We start from the raw sequence: 14,821 nt of genomic DNA, 5'->3' as shown, positions 1-14,821 counted from the left end.
CTCTGCCCGGAGGAGCTCGTGACCCGTCAGGGAGACCGGGGCAGGTGGAGGTGGTGGACGGGGTGGAATGGGCCTCGACGTGGCAGCAGCAAATCAGCCGATGTTTCTGGACGGCAATTTGCCAACATGTTTATGGAGCCTTTCAAAATTCTTGGTCTTCCCACCGGTCATTCTAAGGACGTACAGGATCAAGAGTTGGTCCAGGGTTCAGGACAAAGCAAGAGGAGTAAGGAGGCTCATCGCAAGGTTATTTATAAAAACCAGAGAGATTGGGTCTAAACCTTCCACGATAGGGGTCAGTTAAAGGGATGAGCAGATAATAGCTATAGCTATAGATAATATTTTAAATACATGTTAATATTTTATTTTCTAATTTTTATTTTATATTGGAGTAGAGTTGATTAACAATGTTGTGTTAGTTTCAGGTGTACAGCAAAGTGATTCAGCTATACATATACATGTATCTATTCTTTTTAAAATTTATTTCCCATTTAGGTTATTACAGAATATTGAGCAGAGTTCCCTGTGCTATACAGTAGGTCCTTGTTGGTTATCTATCTTAAATATACTAGTGTGTATATGTCAGTTCCAAACTCCCTTTTTATCCCTCCCCCCACTTCTCCTTTGGTAACCATAAGTTTGTTTTCTAAGTCTGTGGGTCTGTTTCTGTTTTGTAAATAAGTTCATTTGTATCTTTTTTTAGATTCCATATATGAGTTATCATACGTTATTTGTCTTTCTGTCTGACCTCACTTAGTATGATACTCTCCAGATCCATCCGTGTTGCTGCAAATGGCATTATTTCATTCTTTTTTATGGCTGAGTAATATTTCATTTTATATATATATATATATATATATATCTCACATCTTCTTTATCCATTCATCTGTTGACGGACATTTAAGTTGCTTCCATGTCTTGGCTATTGTAAACAGTGCTGCAGAACATTTGGGTGCATAAATATATATGATATTTCCTATGCAATGCATGCATACAATAAACACATAGCTACACCACATACCACTGCCCCCGGGAATCGTACCCCACATGGCTGTTCACAAGGCACCAGACAGAAAATGACCCCAGTGACCCCTATGCTATATGTAGGAGTCGAAAGGGTAGATGCCCACTGTTAACAAAGGCTGTCTATGACTAGTAGGATTTGGGGAGACTTTTATGTCCCCCCATAGTTTTCTCTAGTGAACATGTTGTCTTTATCTGGAAAAGAATTAAAATCACTTTCAAAATGAAAAAAACATTTGTTACAGTAAAGGTTTAGTTAAAATGCAATATTCAAAAGGGAAAATGGATTCATTTATTTTGAGGGTAATTAATTTTTTTAAATCATGTATACAAGCAAAGTTGAAACAAATATCACAATAGAACAGGGCAGCGGTGGGTGGTAGGACTCTGGGAGATAGGGATTTCCTTCTTTATACTTTCTCATGTTTTCCAAACTTGTAAAAATATGGAAGAAGTTGTCTAGAACCAAGTGGAGGGGGGGATTCATTTCGACCCTGGGCCGGGAGGCGGGAGAGGTCTCCCAGGAGAGGCAGTGTGGGTGCTGAGCTTGGGGGCCTGGCCAGGACACAAGCAGGCAGACCACCAAGACCACGGTGCCTACCAGGGTCCCCCTGCCCAAAGCCCCCGGCTGGGTGAATGGTGAAGGGGCTGCTTCAGGGGACCCCAGTGAAGCAAGTCACGGGCCACACCAGGTAGGAGAAAAAGCCTTAGCCCAGTGCAGTCACATGCAGGTGGTCATCTGAGAGCCTGGCTGCTCCAGCAAACTGCCCAGAGCGGCCAGATGGTGGCTCGCCCCCCAGGCGTGCCCGGCTCTGGGTGCGCGGAGCCAAGATCGTACCTGACACCTCACCTACCCCGCAGGTGAGAGCCTTGCGAATGGCACAAATAACCGCATCTTCTGTCTCTCCCTGCAGCCACATCTAGGTCACGTGCAGCACAATGAATGTGCCCCTCATCTGCGACTGCGGCTAGGGAGTCAGCAAGGTGGGCTTCGCGGGGACAGAAGCGCCCCTGGCTGTGTTCCCAACCGTCCTCGGGAAACTTTGTCAGGATGGGAGTGCCGGGTGTCCTCCCTGGGGGCCGCAGCTCCTCCCCCACACAGGCCGGCCACGTCAGGTCCGTAGAGCAGGGTGGCTGTGGCGAACGTGCATCAGACTCACGGGGCGCTTGGCTTGGCAAAAGGCAGGGGGCCAGACCCGCCCAGAGTTTCTGCTTCAGCGGGTCTAGGGGAGAGGCTCAGGGTTTGTACTTCCCGCCACTTCTCAGGGGATGCAGAGGCTGCTGGCCTGGGGCCACACTTCGAGAACCACAGACTTAGAAAGAACAGGCCAATTACATATGATAGAAGAGCAGACAGTTGTCAAAAATAATCATGCCCATCTATTTACTGTTTGATTTTCCCACTTCTGAGAGTGGAAGGAGTTCTCCACCTTTAGGAAAAACGTCAGTCCACTAGTACTAGGAGACAACTGACACTCAGCCTCCATGACAGGAGGACAATAGGGATGGGTGGGGACTGAGGCCAAGGCTCTGCCTGAAAGGGCATCTTTGCTGCCTGTTGACATGCAAGAAAGCAGGCCCAGTATTGCCAGATTCTCCTGCTCTTCAAGAGAATTTAGAAATTCAGGGTTTTTTATTGTGATAAAAAATATATATAACATGCAAGTTACCATTTGAACTTTTTTTAAGCATACAATTCAATGGCATTAAGTACATTCACCTCATTGTGCAACCGTCACCCCCATCCACCTCCAGAAAATTTTCATCTTCCCAAATGGACACTCTGTCCCCATGAAACACTCACTCCCCATCTCCCTTCCCCAGCCCTGGTCCCACCACCTACTTTCTGTCTCTATGGATTGAACTCCTCTAAGGACCTCACCTAAGTGGGACCACACGGCATGTGGGGTGACAGATTTCTCTGTCACGTAACAGGGTTAACAAAAGTATATACATACATACATTTGGCCTGAAGGTTAAACAAGATGGTGAATGTATGATTAACACAGCTTCTGGCCAGTAGGAGGTTTCTAACCATTACCTCCTGGGAAATCGGGGTGATCTCATCTTGAGGTCCTTACCTTAATTACATCTGAAAAGAACCTTTTTCCAAATAAGGTCACACTCACGGGTTCCGAGTGGACACATCTTCTGGGGACACCACTCAGCCGACTACAGTGACCTCGAGAAATTGAAGCCTAATGCAGCCTCTGTACCCCGACACTGAATTGATTCTCAGAGACAGAGTTTGGGGTGAAGTAGAAAAGATTCACTTCATTGTTTTGCCAGGCAAAGAAGGCCACAGCGGGCTAATGCCCTCAAGGCTGTGTGTCCCACCCTGGAGGGGGTAGTGAGGAGTTTTATAGCGATGGTTCAAAGAGGGCGTGGTCAGCTCACGGACATTCTTCTGATTGGTTGGTGGTGAGGTAGTCGGGAGGGCATCATCAACCTTCTGGTTCCAACTGGTGTGGGGTCTGTGTGCTTGTGGGCAGCAGACAGTTAACTTCTCCCACCTGGAGGGGGCTTAATATCTGCAGAACAGCTCAAAGATATTGTTGTTTGTATCCCTTGATGGGGAACCAGGACCCTGCCCCAAGGCTGCGCTATTGTTTCTCCTAACTGCTTCTCCCTTGTCTCTGCATCCACTCCCTTCCCTAATTAACAACTGGTTGAACCTGCTTTTTGGAATGCAGGGAAGGTCATGGAGGCCGAATGAAGCCTATTTCCTGTAATCAAGAAACGTAGGGGCTTCCCTGGTGGCGCAGTGGTTGAGAGTCCGCCTGCCGATGCAGGGGACACGGGTTCGTGCCCCGGTCCGGGAAGATCCCACGTGCCGCGGAGTGGCTGGGCCCCTGAGCCACGGCCGCTGAGCCTGCGCGTCTGGAGCCTGTGCTCCGCAACGGGAGAGGCCACAACAGTGAGAGGCCCGCGTACCGCAAAATCCTCAGTGTGGGCTGGCAGGCTGGAGACCCCGGGAGGAGGTGGTGCTGCTGTCTTGAGTCCCACGACTGACCGGGAGCAGAATTCCTTCCTCTTGGGGTACCTCCGTCCTTTCTCTGAAAGCCTTCAATTGATTGGATGAGGCCCACCCACATGATGGAGGGCCATCCCCTTTACTCAAAGTTGACTGATGTCAATGTTAATCTCACCTTCTCAGCAACACTTAGACCAGTGTTTGGCTGGGGACGGGTCAAGACACACCCAGGAGAACAGTTGGGTGTGTTAATTTCCTTGGAGACTGAGCCGTTAGACTTCCGAGAAGGGCCGCCCAAACTCCCCAGATGAAGCTCTTGTTGCTAGCGGTGGCCACTGGCTTTCAGTCCCGTAGGCTCTGGAGTCTGCAGCAGCATGAATGCTGGAGATAAGAAAAGGCCTGGAGAACCTTCCTTCATCTACTGACCGTGGCTGAGCTGAGTGAGAGAGGGGCCTCGACACCCCTCCAAGCCCCTTCCGACGCACAGCTATAGACTGAGCTTTATCCACCGGGACAGCTGCCAGCCACTGCAGCAGGGGGAGCGGAACGTTCTGAAAGCCCTGCGCATCCCCCGCTGCATCTGCAGAAGCAGGAACCCAGTCTGGCCGCCCCTCGATCCTTCCTCCCAAAGTTTCGCGGTCTCTGAGCCTCGTCTGCTATCTGCTCTCTCAGAAACCGAATTCTCTCTGAATAATTCCCCACCAACAGGACAGAATGCATTTACTTCCCACCTCTCCCACCCCACTTTTAGGGGTTTAACTACTCAGTAGCTTGGAGAGGGGGAGTGAGAATAAATTGGGGGGCAGGGGGCAGGCAGTGGGGGGCTTATACTTCCCCTGTTGTAACTGCTGCTGGGTTAGTGCCCTGGGGCGGCCGTGACCAAGGGCTGCTGTCCTGGTGGTGAAACAACAGACATTTAGACTCTCCCGGTTCTGGAGCCCCAAGTCCAGAATCAAGGTGTCGTCAACTGAAACAAACAAACAAACAAACAAACAAAAAAACCCCGCACAGGCTAAAAGCTGAGAAATATGTTTTACTTGGCAGACTTGCTGAGGACTCGAGCCCGGAAGACAGGCTCTCAGACAGCTCTGAAGAACTGCTCTGAAGAGGCAGGGGAGAAGCCAGGATATATAGGGGTTTCGCAACAAAAACCAGGTCGTCGGTATGTCAAAAGATTATTGCTAATTAAGGAAAAACACATATCTCAAACGAACGAATTTAGCGCTTTTCTATGTATGGGAAGATGCAAGCGTCTAGGCTCACTGGAATCGTTCCTTTGATGTGCACCTCAGCTATCTCGGGCCAGATTCTGCTTTTCTCCACCCTCGAGGTGCACGGTCGGGCGGCTGCAGTGACTGATGGCTTGATGGCCGCGACACCCTTTGTTTACTGATATGACAGGCGACCTTCTTCATCTGCGGTGTTTCAGGGCCACACTCTCTGAGGGTCCAGGGGAGGATCTTCCCCGGCCTCTACCAGCTTCTGGTGGGTGCAGGCATTCGTGGGCCTGGTCTGTCTCCATCATCACGGGGCTTCTCTCTCCCCTATTCCCTTCTCTGTCCCAAATCTCCCCTCCCTTCTCTCTCATAAGGACACTTGTCATTGGATCTCAGGCCCACCCTAAATCCAGCATGATCTCGTCTCCAGATCCCTAAATGAATCACATCTGCAAAGACCCTATTTCCAAATAAGGTCACACCAACACAGGTTCTGGGGGCGGCCCGTGGACCTACCTTGGGGGCCACCAGTCAACACGCTGCAGCTGGTTTCTGCCTCTGCTCTGCTCTGCGGTGCCCATGTCGGGGCTGGGGCTCCTCTGGCTACTGCTCCCTGAGAGGTTCTGCAAATAGAAGGCGGCGGGAGGGGACAGTCTTCCCGTTCTCCTGCCCCGTTCAGCCTCCCGCCAGCAACAGCGATTTCCTGCATCCTCCGGCTCCATCCACACAGTGCCCAGTGGCCATGAAAGAATGGCAGGGCAGAGCCCCTCCCAGCCCTGTGGGGCCTCCTCTGAGCCCTTGTTCTGCAAACCCACTGCCCGGTTCTTCCTGCAGCCAAGCAGTGTCGGGTGGTTCTACTCTCTGCCCTGTTTGTGCTTTCGAAACCCTGATGCTGTGTGACCACCTCCTTGTATTCAGTCCCTCTGTTTGAGATCCCTGCTGTGGCATCTCTTGCCCCGACACGTATAATAATTGGTCCTGCAAGGTCAAAACTTAAAGCTGCATTCTTTTCCATTATGGTTTAGAATATTGAAAAATAATGTAAAAAAAAACAAACTAAATACTACAAAAAGTAAAAAAAAAAAACCAAAAAATTCCAAATAACAACTTAACGTTGCCCCATGGAAAATATTCCACAGCCACAGGGGAGGAAAAAATACTTGTTATCTCTACAAAGAGGCACAACAGGAAACGGAGTGTACATAAAGTAGGTTCCATACCTGGGGAAGCATAAGATCGCAGCAAAAAAACCCCAAATTCCTCACCGAAATAGCAACGTGTGACCGAGACGAATGATCAGGCAGCAAACCATCTATCAGGACCGCAGCCGACCGGGCCGTCTGTCTTTGCTTTCCGTGAGACACCTCGCCTGCATCCTCCCAGGCTTCGGGCAAGCCCCTGGGTGGCAGGAAGGAAGTGTCTGTCTCCAAGAGGGGTCGGCATGTAACAGGATGCTCTGCGTGGACTCATTTCCATCCAAGCGCCATGACTCCTCCTGGGCACTTCGGTGTAGCAGCAGGTTGGCAGTGAGACCCCTCGTGGGGGACCTGCAGCCACAGAGAGGCAGGACGAGGCTCAGCTCGGAGTCACCCCGCCCACTGTAACCAGAGCGGTCGGCAGACCTGAGCACCGTCCATGTCGAACCAGGATGACCCTGCTTCTTCTTCACCGCCGCAGGCGCGGTGCCCCAGAGCACCCACCCAGCCCTCCGTCCTGCACCGAGCCTCAAACCTGCACAACGGCCCAGTGTCTCTCCTCGCCTTGTCTGGCGTGCTCCCTAATAAAATCCTCATACCTTTCATCTCTTGGTGTCTGGTTCTTGGTGGACCCAGATTAACACACAGCCGACTCTCAGATCGTTTCCGCATGATAGAACGAACGGTTTAATCCGCATGAAAGTAGATAGATTTATCTTCCTAAAAAATAACAGAAATTAACTTAAATCGCACGCTTTCCCCCACTCACTTTCCAAAGCAAATGTAGAAGCCAGTGTGTCCCTCACCCCATGGTTCTTTCCTCCCCCGCCTCTCTCTTTGTGGCCTTAGTGTCCTCACCTACAAAGTGGGCAACAGCGTGTCCCAGCAGGGGTTCCTCGGGTACACTTCTTCCCTGCAGGTCATTTGCTGAAACCCCTTAGTGGCATTTTGACACAGTGCACGGGTCTGAGAAGGCCATCGATGGCGGTGCTGTGACCCAGAGCCATCCCCAGTGGCACGTCGGGGTTCCCCGCCGTTCACTGCGCACTGACACACGAGAGCCCAGTGAGGCGAGTTGCTCCTGAGGGCAGATCTGGCCTGGCCTACGTCTTTCAGAAGCTGTTGGTGGGAAAGGAAGAAGAAGACTGGTTCATCGGAAATGAAGTTCAGAAAAATCGAGGGAAACTCAACCTGAAATATCCCACCACCAGCTGGCACAACATGGAAAAGGTAGGCTGCAGCTGCTGTTGGGTGGGACCCGCTCCCAGGGCCCCCATCGACGCCGAATGGCAGCCCCGCTGCCTGGCACCTAGGAAGGGATGAACCGCCAGCATCCGGGGCTCTCCCGGCGCTTCCTGGCTCTGGGTCCCTGGAGACACTACACAACGGTACTAACCTCATCGATGCTAGAGTCGGACCTGGGCCTGAATTTTGCCTCCACCGTTTACGATCTGCGTCATTTTGGACCAGCAACTTGGCTCTCTGGTCCTCAGTTTCCTAATCTGTAAGAAAGGGGTATAACTTTTCCTATCACACAGTGCTGTTGTGAGGATTAAAGCGGATGATGGATAAAAAATCCTGAATCCACTCCACACCTATTAGGATGGCTGTTCCTTAGAAAACCAACCAACAAACAACACTCATGCCCCGCCCCAAGAAAATAACAAATGTTGGTGAGAAGGAGGGATTAGAAAACTGAGACTCTGAAACACTGCTGGCGGGAGTGTAAAACGGTGCAGCCTCTATGGAGAACAGTATGGTGGGTCCTCAAACATTAAGCTAGAAGCACTGTATGGTCCAGGATTCCTCCTTCTGAGTGAATCCCCAAAGAACTGGAAGCAAGGACAGGAAGAGATATTTGTACACTCATGTTCATAGCAACGTGATTCACAACAGCTAAAAGGTAAAATGACCCAAGTGTCCTTCAGCAGATGGTTGGATGAGCGCAATGTTGCCCGTCCCTAAAATGGAATATCATTGTCTTAAAAGGGAAGGAGATTCTGACATAGGCTACAATGTGGATGAACCCTGAGGACATAATGCTAAGTGAAATAGGGCAGTCACAAAGGGACAAACAATGTGTCATTTCACTTCCATGAGGACCTAGGGTCAGCAAATTCTTAGAAACAGAAAGTAGGCTAGTGGGGGCCAGGGGCTGGGAGGGGTTGGAGAATGAGTGTTTAATGGGGACGGAGTGTCAGTCTGGGGAGATGGGAAGTCTCTGGAGATGGATGGTGGTGACGGTTGAACAACGATGTGAATATACTTAATGCCACTGAACTGTACACTTAAAACAAGCTTACAGTGGTAAATTTTATGTTCTGATGTGCTGTTTTGCCAAAAGTTTTACTTTTGTTTTAGGTTCGAAGGGTTTGTTGGCAAAAAGACACCACTCGTCACACAAATAGACAATGTCAATTTAACTTTCATAGAAAATCATTAGAAAGGAAGAAATAGAAATGAAAAGGGATAGAAAAGTAAAAGCAGGTACATCACCAGATGGGGCGACACCTACACCCAGACTCGGCGCTGGGAAGTCCTGAAAACAGCGATCTGGAGTCCCAGCTGGCAAAGGTCCCAGGCAGTGCGTCCACCCCGTGGGTGAGACTCCAAATTGCAGTTTAGGGGACTGCCGCTTATGATACCAGGCCGCTAACTGATATCATCCATTTGCATGCAGATATACAGCTCTCGGTTTCCTCAGCAGTGCTGTTTATCTCATTTTGTGTATCGTGCAAATTTCTAGACCCCCAGGAAATGACCAGGTGGAGGAGGCTCAAGAAATTCCACGATCCACTCCCTTCTTTTTCTTTAAAGTTTTAAAAATTAATTTTATTTATTTATTTTTGGCTGCGTTGGGTCTTCGTTGCTGCACGCAGGCTTTCTCTAGTTGCGGCGAGCGAGGGCTGCTCTTCGTTGCGGTGCCTGGGCTTCTCATTGCGGTGGCTTCTCTTGTCGCGGAGCACGGGCTCTAGGCACGTGGGCTTCAGTCGTTGCAGCACATGCGCTCAGTAGTTGTGGCTTGCAGGCTCTAGAGCGCAGACTCAGTAGTTGTGGCGCACGGGCTTAGTTGCTCCGTGGCATGTGGGATCTTCCCGGACCAGGGTTCGAACCGGCGTCCCCTGCCTTGGCAGGTGGATTCTTAACCACTGCGCCACCAGGGAAGCCCCTCCCTTCTTTATCTTAAGTGCCGCCAGACTTGCTGGCGGCAGCTCACAAGCAGGCACGTAGTCCAGGCAAGGTCACGAATCGGTTCGAGGCCTAATATCGCCTCTGAAGCCTGAGCAAGACGATTTCCATTTCAATCCTCCTAACACGTGCCCCCCACTCTCCTCAGATCTGACACTACTCCTTCTACCAGGTGCTGCACGTTGCCCCAAAGCAGCATCCTCTCATGCTGACAGAGCCGCCCTTGAACCCGACGTCCAGCAAAGAGAAAGGGTCGCAGGTAAGAGGCCAGGTGGTGGGCAAGGGGGTCAGGGAGAAGGCTGTGTGGCGGGCAGCTCGGGCCTCCCCCCAGCCTCGGGCTCCCTGCGGAGAGACTGAGATACCAGCTGAGACCCATCCTCTTTGACATTAGCGGCAAGAGTGACGGCAGCCTCTGGAGAACTCGCCAAGCAGTGTGGTACGGACGAGGTGTTTAATCTGAATGATTTCATCTAGACCTATAGCTACTCTATGGGCAGGGCGATTATTAACCCCTCTGCACAGATGAGGAAATTGAGGCTTCTGGGAGTGGAAGTAACTTAGCTGAGGTCACCCAGCGAGTGGCCTGTGGACCCGCCCAGACCCCGGGGTCTGAGTGCACAGCCCCATTCTCAACACTGATGCCTGGTGTGTCCTGCCTGCAGGTCTAACCCTGACTTAAAAGCTCCCAGACCTCCTCCATCTCTGGGCCTCACGCGGGGCCTGACATCCCCGCACCCCAAGGAGTTGGTGGTGTGTGCTGGTCGGATTGCCCCAGATTGAACTGGATTGAACTGGGTGGTGGAGCCCGTCAAGGCTGCTGGGGAAAGGGGGGTGCGCCCCCAGTACAGTGGCAGAGTACTCCTCAGGCTGGAGCGGGGTCCAGGTGAGGTGGGGACCACAGGGGCTGCCTTATTGAGGACTGAGGTGAGCCAATTAAGCAAGCAGCCATGTCCCACCACCTGGCCCCGACTCCCTGGAGCCCAGCGGTGCCTCCCGCCGTGAGCGGTGACCCAGCGGGCATGCCCAGTGGCCCATGCACCACCTGCACACAGAGGAGGCTCGTGCCATGTCCCAGAAGCAGAGCACCGCCCAGCACAGCTCAGGATGCGTTACCTTATGCCGCCTCGTGTAACACAGCACTCAGGGGAGCCAGTGAATCTCCCCTGCATGTGGGCAGGTCGGTCACAGATGTGGGCCCCGCCGGGCGCCATGTGGACCTGGCACAGGCCTGCAGCCTTGCCACATCAGATACCAGCTCCGAGAATGCCAGTTGCCCACTGGGGCCCCTGTGAGCTGGAGAGAGAAGACAGAGACAGAACTGTCCCTCACCCGAGGGAACGTGCCACTCCAGACTGCCTTATTCGGGGTCCCCCAGAGAAACAGCACCCGTCGGAGACGCACATAGAGAAGGAGGTTTATTATAAGGGATTGGCTCACGGGATTATGGAGGCCAGCAAATCCCAGGGTCTGTAGTCGGCAGGGTGGACCCCAGGAGAGCGGATGGTGTACGTTCCAGTCCAAACGCAGGAAAAACCGACGTCCCAGTTCAAAGGCCACCAGACAGGAGGATATTCCCTCTTATTCAGGGGAAGGTCATGCCTTTTGTTCTAGCCAGAACTTCACTGATTAGATGAGGCCCCCCGCTTTGGGGAGGACAACCTGCTTCACCCAGTCTATGGGCCAAAATGTCAATCTCACAGACAGACCCAGAGTCACGTTTGACCCAATGTCTGGCCCTTCCGTGGCCCAGGCACGTAGACACGTTAAGACACCCTCACACAAACTGCACTGCTGGCCACACAGCCTGTCTTGGGCACTTCCCCACCCTTCCCGGGCCCACTGCCTGCCTTTCTGTCCTGACTGTCTCCAAATTTACCCTCTAATCGTATCAGGATCCCAGCAGGAAACCAAAGCACACTCACGTCAGGTAATGTTGGTGAGGGTTTGTTAAAGAGATTGCGTACCAAGGTGAGCATGAGTCTTAGAAAAGCAGCACGAGAGGGTTGCAGAGCCCCCGGGTGGTGACGGGGAGCGTCCCCTCGCCTCCACTCCCAGGGCTGAAGGAGCAGCAGGGGGATACCTGCATCTGGAAGGCTCAGCAGGTAGGAAGAGGACCCCTCAGGTCTCCAGCACCCTCTCCTGCATCCCCCGGCTCTCCTTCTGCACCCCCACGGGCAGATCCCGGTGGGTCACCTCGGGGGGAGTCTGTGACTACAGCCCAGGACAGAGAGAGGTGCCAAAGAGCGGAAGCTCCTGCAGGCTTCTGAAACAGCAGGCGATGGGGGTCCGCACCGGGGCACAAGGAATGCCACCTCACTGTGGACAAATGGGCTTCCCCGCATCTGTGGGCGCCACGACGAGCTCCCCAACATGCAGGCCCCTCCGAGCAGGGTCCCTTCCCTGCCTACGTCCGTCTGTCCAGCAGTCCATGTCCAGGGCTCCTCCCGGAGACTGGGACAGGCTGAGAAGTGCAGGGTTGATTTTTCTCCTGGAATAAACCTGTATCTGAAGAGGATTTCTGGGGGCCGTGTCCCAGAAGAGAAGCCAACGGGGGAGCAGCCCAGCGTACAAGGAAGGGCCCAGCCTGGCCTTAAGACCTCTGGCTGCACCAACGTGTGTGACCTCAGGCGGCTGACTGGTCCTCTCAGTGTCCTGGTTTCCTCCTCAGAAGGATGCTAACGGTATCGGCCCTGGGGTCGCTGTTGAAATGAAATGAGTTAATGCTGTAAAGCGCTTGTCCCAGTGCTTAGCGCCCATTGAGCCCTCAGTAAATGCTGGTTCTTGTCCCCTGGCCTCAGTTTTCTCATCTATAAAGTGGGAGTTTGACCGCAGGAACCCTGAAGACCCTTCCAAGCTCTGTGACCTCTGGCCTCATGCCAGGCCAGGGGGAGCGGAGGTTGGTTTATGTCTTTGTGTTTTTAGGGGGAGCGGTCTCTAGTTGGAGCATAAAAGATGCCCTCCCTCCTCCATCAGGATCCAAATTCCAGGACTTTTTTTTTTTAATTCCAGGATCCACCAGGTTCCAATGTGGGGGGCACCCAGGAACAGCACAGACTTACAGGCTAGTCTTTGTATGGACATGTGTTTTCACTTCTCTTGGGTAAATCCTCAATCCCCCCAGACCCTGCTCTGCAATAACGCACTTAGTGGGCAGCACGCTTGGTGAGTAATGAGCTCGGTGGCGTATCCTGGCCGTGTGTAATACTGTGTTTTAGTAGAGACGTGGATGGACCTAGAGACTGTCATGCAGAGTGAAGTAAGTCAGAACGAGAAAAACAAATATTGTATATTAACACATATTTGTGGAATCTAGAAAAATGGTACAGATGAACCTGCTTGCAAGGCAGAAATAGAGACACAGACATAGAGAACAAACCTGTAGACACCAAGGAGGGAAAGGGGGGTGGTGGTATGAATTGGGAGATTGGGACTGACATATATACACTAACTAATATGTATAAAAGAGATAACTAATGAGAACCTGCTGTATAGCACAGGGAACTCCACTTCACTGTACAGTCGAAACTAACACAACCCCAATCAAAAAAAAAAGTGCTGTCTTGACCCGGTTAAGAGGTCTTTGCTAGAGGCCGGTTAATTTCCCTCTTAGGCAGCTGGTTAAGTCTGCACCTCAACCGCTCCCCTTATGGTCCTGTCACACACCCCAGGGCCACGATACACCTGCCCTAATCACTTCAGAACCGGGTACCAGACCATTAGGGACTGCCCCGATGCACAGAGGCCGTGAAATTATTCAAACGAGCCAATCCAAGGAACCCGTGCAACCTAGCAGAGCACCCTGCTGGCCACCCGTGAGCTGCCCCCGGCAGCTCCAGCTCACTGCAACCCCATCCTTGGGTGCCGCGCCCCCGTGGCCCAGCCTGGCAGCTGTCCCTGCTTTGGAGCTGTATGTAACAAAATCCGCCTTCCATCTGTCTGAGTGACACCGTGTTGGGTCCTGCCATCAAAAGAACCTGTACTCCTATGGCCCCGTGTCACCATCTTGCAGGAGAATCATTCGTTCACCCAGCCAGGTTCACAGAGGCAGTGCCCTGCCGTGTTCAGCAGCCGTGTTCACATCCCACTTTTGCCACCTGCTGCCTCGCATTCTTGTCCAGTGGTCTCTCCTGTGGATGGGGGGGGGCTCCAATATCACATACCCCCGGGGGTCACCACGGGCTGTAAACGCAAGGCTGTGCCTACCCTGTTCACTCCTCCCACCTTGTATACAGTCAGCACCCAGGAGAGATTTCCTGACCAAGCCACGTCTGGACTAAGGGTCTGGCGTGCAGTTAACACACAATAACGGTTAGCTTTCATTGTTCCGTTTTAATAAAACAAATGAATCCTCCCACGTGTGAGAATTTCTGTAACATCTGCCCGCCCTCACAGAGCAGAAAGAAGGATGTATTCAGTGGAGGGACCGGTAACGGTTTCACAGAGACACTGGGAATTCAACTGCATCCCCACTGTGAGAAAACGGTGGTTCATAAGATGACGTGATGCCCTGTGATCAGTCCTGAGACGGCCCATAAGGTGCTGTCCCATTAGTACCTGGGAAGAACGCGAGCCCATTTTACAGACTGGGAAACAGTGTGGCAGCGCTCGTCAGGGCAGCGCTGGCATTCCTGACCCTGTTGTCTGGATCCCTCAGGGGGAGCCCAGGGCTTCGGGCCAGTCGGCCTCATGTGCTCATGGAATTAAGGGAAACCCGCCCCCTGAGTGTTCCGCGCTTTCCCGCAGAGCCTGTTTGAGACCTCCAGCGTGCCGGCCCTGTATTTAGCCATATTCCCTATATGGCTCGTGGGTAGGTGGTTCCAACCTGTGCTCACTCTCCACCTTCAAGGACGTGTGGGTCACCAGTGAGGAGTGTATAAGGACATCGGTTCCTCCATCGTCAGGAGGATAACCCTCTGATTGTGACTGTCCGGACCCCATCGCCTGTCTCATCAGCACAAGCTCCAGGCTGAGCCCCAGCTTGGCTGGATTGATCAGAGCTCAGAACCAACTCAAACGTGAAGGCGGCCCTCCCTCCCCCAGACTTCGACAAGAAGGGTCAAGAAAGGACAGACAGCATCTTGGGAAACGCTCGCAAGGCACTCACTATGTCGGAGCAGAGTCACGAGGGGAGGGAATTTCCGGCGACCCCTGTGTATTATTTCAGCGTGGCTAAGCTGTGCTGCCGTAACAAACATTCCCCAAGTCTCAGTGTCATAAAACAA

The 14,821-nt window shown here is 52.4% G+C and overlaps 1 pseudogene across 1 annotated transcript; it reads left to right on the top strand.

Annotated features, from left to right (window-relative positions):
• The first annotated feature begins 1,962 nt into the window (after positions 1-1,962).
• On the top strand, positions 1,963-14,516 carry LOC309826177 (annotated as a pseudogene). The gene is made up of 5 exons: positions 1,963-2,087; positions 7,260-7,310; positions 7,502-7,640; positions 9,748-9,858; positions 14,383-14,516. The product of its transcript is annotated as an uncharacterized misc_RNA (transcript).
• Positions 14,517-14,821: the final 305 nt, after the last annotated feature.

The sequence above is a fragment of the Grampus griseus genome, assembly GCF_964374135.1.
Source record: "Grampus griseus genome assembly, chromosome: 8".
Lineage (NCBI taxonomy): Eukaryota > Metazoa > Chordata > Mammalia > Artiodactyla > Delphinidae > Grampus > Grampus griseus.
This window is presented reverse-complemented; position numbering and strand designations above follow the sequence as displayed.